Source organism: Astatotilapia calliptera, chromosome 10 (assembly GCF_964374335.1).
Source record: "Astatotilapia calliptera chromosome 10, fAstCal68.1, whole genome shotgun sequence".
NCBI classification, from domain to species: domain Eukaryota; kingdom Metazoa; phylum Chordata; class Actinopteri; order Cichliformes; family Cichlidae; genus Astatotilapia; species Astatotilapia calliptera.
In genome coordinates, this window is record NC_137431.1 from 10528087 (window position 1) to 10536321 (window position 8235).

The following is an 8235-nucleotide window of genomic DNA, read 5'->3' on the forward strand; positions in this document are numbered from 1 at the left end:
GCCACGCATATGCCCATAAATAGTTTATAACAAACTGTACACATTACATATATGTATATTACAACTTCCTGTCCCGCTTTTGACACAGTGATAAGAAATACAGAAAGACAGACGGGGAATTGTTTTACTGCTGTAAAATAGTGAGGTCTTTTAAATTGAACTGTTTCGACAGTCAAAATGAAGATTCTGGATAAATAGTTTTGTATTATTTATAATAAATTAACAATCATAAATTAACACATAATAAAATAATAATAAAAACTTAATTTTATGTTCACCTATATATATATTAAGATATTTTTAAGAAACCTTGACATAGTGAGAATGTGATAAACAACACAGTGCCGCAATTCTTACCACAGAAAGACGCTGAGTAAGCGAAACCAATCAACAGTAACAACCACAACATTTTGCAGCATTTTCAGTTGTACTTTTGTGAACCAGTATTAAAATATTGCTATCCACTGAGCTGTACAGACAGCATCTGTTGGAGACAGATTTTTCTGACCAGAAAGAGTCTGCAGCTTCGGCCTTCTATAACGGGGCCATTCGGTTTTTGTTTTGTTTGTTGTTGTTTTTTATTATATCTTTATTTGGAATGGACAAGAAAAATCCATCTGCACAGCAGTATATGAATAACATGGGAACAGAGTCCTTCCAGGTTTTTAGATTAAGTCCAGGAGAGCAAATGATAAACACAGTGATCAACAGGTGCATATTATCCTCCACTGGCTATAGGAGAGTTGCTCACATGCTCTCCAGAAGGAGATACACAACACATTATATGGAACTATAAACACGAACTGGGGGGATGCCCATGCTGCTGCCATGGTAAACAAATAAATAAATTAATAAATAAACAATAGTAATATAAGTAAATTAAAAAAAAGTGAATTAACAATTGTCAGAAATTAGATAAGTAGATTACAAAAATACAAGTAACAGTGAGATCAAGTGAAGTCAGCTCTTGTGGGAGTAATGAAAAGGATTCAATTGTTCCAAATTTAGTGGAATTTGGCCTTTTGATTTCTTTACAGATATGACAGTTTTTTCATCCTAAATATCTCTAAAATGATCCCAAACCAGTCATCCAGGGTAGGCTGGACTGGGCTTAACCATCTTCTAGTAATTGTTTTTTTACTTGCCACCAAGAGTAATTGCGCCAACTTAATCTCACTCCTACATTCCAGAAAAGGGACCAGACCCATGTATAAGACCTTAAAATCTAAAGGCATTTGAACGTTAAAGACTGCGCTTAAGGAGGCCTGGACACCCATCCAGAAATTTTTTAACTTGGGACAGTCCAAAAAGACATGAAAATGGTTAGCAACAGTCGAGCCGCATTGTCTCCAGCATTGCATATGAGCCCCTTTATATCTCTCCTGATATGGTGTCTTGAAGTATCTAATAATATTCTTCCAGCCATGTTCCTTCCAGCTCATAGAACTGGATGTGGACCACTGGCAGCACCAAACATTTTCCCACTCCCCCATAGAAATAGCAATCCCTGATTCCCTTTTCCATTTATCTTTAGTGTATAAAGTGTTATCCTCGCTGGCACTAGAGAGAGCTTTGTATAGTTTAGAAATGGATTTAGTAGGGTTCATGGTTGTGGCATTTTTCAGGATGAGGAAAAAATGCGACTCAGCATCATTAAAGTCGGACAATTTGCATTCATGATCAATATGTGATCTCAGCTGTAGGTATCTGTGAAAGTCGTATTTTGTCAGGTTGTGGTTGTCCCGCAAGACCTCAAATCTGAGCACAATATTTCTATGAGTAAGAGAGAGGAATGTCGTAAGGCCATAAGATAGCCATGCTTTAAAGTTAGAGTCGTGTCTGTTTGGAATAAAATCTGAGTCGAAAGCAAACCACCTGAAAATTTTTAATATTTTGTGTATCCCAGAAATGTTGATTACCTTCTGCCAAACTTGGAGGGTGTGGGTTAACCAGGGGTTCCCCAACTTTTCCAGCCAACACGTTAGACCCTTATCTGCCATTACAGCTTGTAGAGGGAATCGGTCCAACAGGCTGGACTCCAGTTCCTTCCACTTAGCTGTGTATGTTTTGTTGCACCAATATAAGAGGGGGGTTATTTGAGCGGCATAATAATAATTCCTGAGGCGGGAGAAACCCAATCCTCCCTTTTCCTTGGGGAGCTGGTGGGAGGTATTCTGTTAAGCATTCATATTACTCTTTGCTGTATAAATAGTATTATAAGAATACAAACTGTCTTTCTTTTTTATTAGCCAAAATAAATTTCCAAAGTGGGAAGTGACAGTTACATACCTGGAAGTAATGTGGGAAGTGAAGTTTCATACAAATACCACAGTAACAATAATAAAAAGTTTATACGTTTTGTGTGTGAGTGTTTTTGTTTGATTATTTGTTTTTGAGACACATGGGTAAAACAGTATGATCACAAGCCATGTTAAAATTCACCTTCAAGACTATGAACTTACCTCAGTACTGTAATATTTAAAAATAATTATCAAATAATAAATAATTATTTAATTTTGTACATTCTGTCTTTGGGTATTTATATTCACTACATATGAATATTGCCAAAACCATTGCCACCATCTCTGTTACATAAGTATTTTCCTATCAAGCACGTCTTACTGCTGGAATTATAGACAGAAAAAAAAGTGAAGATCTGGGGAGTAATTCAGGAAGCTTAGACTGAGAGTGTTACTCACCCTGAGGGTGTGCCTTTACCAATTCACAACAACAACATGAGTTGAGATGAGGAAATGCTGGAGATTTTAATGCGAGTTATCAGTCAGAAATTCTAGAAATCCAGTACTTTGATTTGTGTCATCTTCTTTTTTTCCCAATAACTGGATTTTCATATTATTTAAATGTGTACCTTGCTGAGAAATCTGAATTTTGATTACATAGATATAATCAATCAATATATATTTGATATAGAAAGAATGAAAAATAGGGCTCTCTTTCTCTTTTGACTTTTTTCTGTTTGCCAACTGTGTGGTAACAGTGGGCGCCAACTCAATCAGCAGTCAAACAGGTTTTGTTAAGGATCTGCTGGAGTTGATGGAAAGCATAAAATTGTACATTCAAATGCAATTTCCACCTACAAGTAAATCCGATAAGGCTAGGCACGTGGACTTCTTATTCCTGCTTTTGCGCCGGTGTGTAACATCTTAACAAAAAGTAAATTGTAGAGCAGAGGTGTTCTACTATGAAACCGAGACTTTTCACTTTAAATCTGATGTCACCACTGTGAGTCATCATACAGAAAGTAAACGATAAATATTTTTGATTTGTCTCTTGAGTTTTGGTCAGTCACATGACTCATTCGGCGCGGATGGCAGCAAACGGAACAACTAAAATGTTTTTATTTTGCTTCACAGGGCGTGTCCTTTCATCGGAAGTTTCGGGAGGATTGCCGGTAGATCTCTTATCTGTTGTTGGACAGATATGTTAAACTTTCAATTTATCCATTACATTTTAGTTAACCCGCCGTAAACGTAGCCACGTGCCCCAAGTTCTGTGACTGTGAACTACGTCATTGGGGGGGGCACATGATTAAAGCCATCGCCTGACAAGCTCCCCTCCCCCACAACTCCATCTCAAATTGTTAGTTGGTTGAGCCTAAACAACAGGCCATTTCCTCCTGTCGTTCGAAGATTTGAAAAGGTGAAGCTGGATGGAAGCCAGGGGTTTGAACAGCTTAGCTAATAAAAGAAAAACAAGCAAAGGGAGGGTGTGTTGCTTAAAAAGATTTAAATAGGTACTGTTTTTAAAAAGCGGAAAAGTGAGTATATAACAACAGCGGAGGGACTGTGTATAACGAGTTTGGTAATTATTAGCAAATTGCACCAACCAGACAAGCAATCTGTCAAGTCAGTGGAAGCAGCTAGTTTTTATATATCCCAGTATGACACATCATTTGCCTTTCAAAAACAAAAACCACACATACTCAAAAACGAAAGCAAAACTATGCAAGGGAACTTCATCTGATTCAAAGTGATTTTATTTCTATGGAACATTTTACAAAAGCTCAGTGTCGAGCATGTTAAAAACACAAAATTGAACGGATGAAAGAAATAATAGGTTCATGTCTTTTAATCTGTATTTGCTCTACACGCTGAATTCTATGAATTGTGTCGATGGCCTTCAGACCTTTGGCTATACTTAAAAAAAAAAATCTCCCAATACCAGAAAGCAAGCAAGCAAACAAACACTAATTGACTGAATGACCATAAAACTGACTAAAATCGATCTTGGCACTGCAGTCAAGCTTTTACCAACGTAGTGCTTACCACTCTTCTTCAACTGCTTGTTTTCACAGCTCACCCCAAACAGTTTAACACGGTTAACTGAAGTTAAAGCAGTAGGTGTAGATTTCAGACACCGGACACCATGTTATAAACCTCCATTCGACTGCTCCCTTCAGCTGAACATCTTTTTTATTCTTTTGTGTTCATGAGAACGAGAAATTAGCAAAAGGCTTATTTAGAAAAACAAACAAAACAAACTACTATAACATGTATTCAGCTGTTGTAATGCTTCTATCTCTAGGGTATGTGACTGGGCTTAAACACAATCCTAGCCTCTGGGGAGCATTGCGTCAGGAATTGCATCTGGTTTAAAAATTCAAATATACAGAACCATCTACTGCAACAGACAGCAGTCCACTTTTTTGAGAAACAAAAGAGCAACCCCCAAAAATTTTTTTTAATGGATTTGTCGCCGTCATAACATGAAATCAAAGAAGCCTTATATAGAAAAAAATGCTATAACATTGCAGTCAGCAGTTGTATAGACTCTCCTCTGCTGTGCACTCAAATGAAAAAAGAGGACAATATTTTCAAAAAGAGAATATTGTGCACTTCCACTCTTCAACTCCTCAATAGCACAGCTGAAATGTGCTTGAGTCCTAAAAATCATCAGAAACACAGCTGAATAAAAACCCTGAACATATAAAATCCTGTGGTTTATACATTAATTCATTAAAAGGTGACTCAATGTGCATTTAAGCAGATTACTTCCTCAAGCCAAGGACACAGAAGTACCACGATATCACACAATTGTCATATCTCTCAATCTGAAACAGGAAAGAGGACCACAGACTGTTGATAGACGTAAGCAGGGTCAACAGGGCATTATACTCTCTACTGACAATGAGCCAAATGTTGCAAAACTGATTGGATGGCGCAAATAGATATTGACCCAAACCGCACCGCTAAAGCAGCCCAAGAGATGGTCAAGTGTGGGATGTGATATTCTTCAATGGTCAAGTCAGTCACCTGATCTCAATCCAACAGGTGATTTTGAGTTATTAAATACTAAAGTTAGATCTGCACCCGCACTGAAGCAGTAATTCAAGGTGGCTGCAGTAAAGTGAAGAAGTCTCAAGTGAATATTTGGTTATGATTTAAAAGAAATTAACATCTGTAAAATTATGTTAGGTTGTGGGGACTATGTATAAAAATAGCTGTACTTCCTAAACAGTTGATCCAATTTTTCTTATCAATCACACCTTTATTGTTTGGTTTATAATCCACATTACTGACCTCACGATACATACAAACTAACCAAACAAGTTTTTGTAGTTTAGTTCATTTTATAGAGCAACGTAAGGAAATAACTCAATGGAACTCTTTAAAATGAAACAAAACCTTTGAAATTTTAACATAGTTTCAAAAATTCTCTAATCACAGATTTTATAGTTTGCATGAAACCTCAGCATATCACGTAGGACTTTTCCTCATACAGTTATGACTCACCTGAGGTCTTTTTTCCCAGAATTGTTCTTTATGATTCTTGGAAGCAGGATAAAGGACATAAGGTTACACAGGGGTGAAACAAACAGACATGTGAAGTGAAATGCTGCCATCTAATGGTTAAAGCAAATAGAACACAAAGCAGTTCTATACACAGCCATTTTAGCTCACGCTTTTACTAAAACATCCATGAGTATATGATGCTGTTCATATATTTAGAGGAGCTTGAATATTTAAGGACACGGTGTATGTTAGGACTTCTTATATTCATCATTTAAAGTCATTGGGTCACATATATACAGGTAAAACAAATGGACGCAATTTTAATCTTGATGATCACAAACTGTGTTTTATAAGCCTACTTCTTATTTGCTATTTTCTAGCAAACACTATGGGGAAAAAAAGAAAGAGCCAGCAGTCATTCCTGTCCCATAAAGCGGTGGAGAAATCAGCTATGATCTTAAACAAGATAGATACACAGCTGGAATGGCCCCTGCTTTTGCCTTCAGAACTGCCTAAATTTTTCATGGCATAGATTCAACAAGGTGCTGGAATCATTCCTGAGAGATGTACAGCTATGAACATCCTATTCCACCACATCTCAAAAGTGCGCAATTGGTGGCTGTGGAGACCATTTGAGTACAGTGAAATCACTGTCATGCTCAAGAAGCAGTTTGAGATGACATACTCGAAGCAGCCATCAGAAGATTGGTGCGCTGTGGTCATAACAGTACATAGGCTGTGGAGTTCAAATGATGCTCAAGCTGTAGTAAGGGGCCCAAAGAGAGGAAAGAAAATATCACCACGCCATTACCCCCCCCCCCCCCCCCCCCCCCCAATGGATCCATGCTTTTATGTTGTTTATGTCAAATTCTGACCCTACAATTACAGTGTCCCAACAGAAATGTAGACTCAACGCAACGTTTTTAAAAATCTTCTATTGTCCAGTTTTGCATTGCAGACTCAGTTTCCTGCTCTAAGCTGACCGGAGTAGTCTTCTGCTGCAATAACCAATCTGCTTCTTCACAGATGGTCTTCTGAATAGCTTGGCTGTAATGAATGGTTGTGGTGGGCGTGGTTTGCGGTGCCGTGCGGACGCACCTGCATGGCAGCCGCAAACACGGGGACCTCTGTCACCTCGCGCAGCTCCTCTGTAAATGCCGCCGCTCCCGGCTGGAGCAGCCACTCGCGCGGCTCCTCTTCCTCCGGCTGGCGCAGACCTTCGCGCTCCTCGTCCGCCGCCTCAAATTGGAGCGGCTCCTCCACCACTCGCGGCAAGAGCAGCCCTTCACCCGGCTGTTCCTCCTCCTCCGGCAGGCGCGGACCCCCCGCGCCCCTCGTCCATCACCTCCGGCTGCCGAGGTTACCGAGGTTACTGTTACCTACTTTTCAGCTTGAAGCAGTGTTGCCATTCTCCTCTGACCTCTAGCAACAACAAGACATTTTCACCCAGAGAACTGCTGCTTACTGGATAGTTTCTGACCATTCTCTATAAACCATAAAGATGGTTGTGTTAGACAATCTCAGTAGATCAGCAATTTCTGAAATGCTCAGACCAATCCATACCATGTTCAAAATCACTGAAATCACCCTTTTGTCCCTTCTGATGATCAGCTTTAACTTCTGCAGTTCATCTTGACCACATCTTAATGCCTAAATTTACATAGTATTTTAAACTTTAGCCAACTATCTAAATTTGGCTGTATTTCGACAGCAGCTGTAAAAGGCTTTACTCGTACCTTTAGAAAATGTTTTTCATTGCCCTCTTACATCTCGGGCATTGGACAACACTTGAGAAGAATGAAGCAGGAACACAGACACTGTGTCTCACTGACATAACTCAACATCTTTGAATATTACTTACTGATATGATTTATATTTAGTTTCTTTCCTCTAAGCAAACTTTTACTAAAATGTTAAATGTTCATTTTTGTTAGAATTAGTTTTTATGACATCTTTTGCTTCATATTTAGAAGTGATGCTAAATAGTAAAGCATGATTTTCATATGCATTCCCATAATGTACATGCAATTCTTTCAAATTTTTCTATCATTTCTCTGCATCCGTTTGATGCTGTGCTGTTGACAGGAAAATCAACGACAGACCATGTGAATTGCGTGCAGTCGGGAGAACATTGGCACTCACTGGGAAAACATAATTAAACGTGGTGCAAGGTTGTGATTTTCCCACGTTTGTTCAAATTTAGCATGTAGATTCCTATAATAGAAACATACACATGCTGAGGGTAATTGGTTCCTCCAGATACCCTGAGAACTATATTTGGTTTAATGCCTTAATCCTTATTTGTTACATTAAGAAATATAAAGCTCCATTCAGTCTGAGCACAGACTGCTCCACTCTGTGTGGGTTTACTGAGAATAATCTTATATAAATGCGCGAGTCATGCTTCCATGAGATTTAAGATGCTCCCATTAAGCAAAAGAAGGATCAGAGGAAGAAAGCGGGCTGTCTGACCCTGACTGAG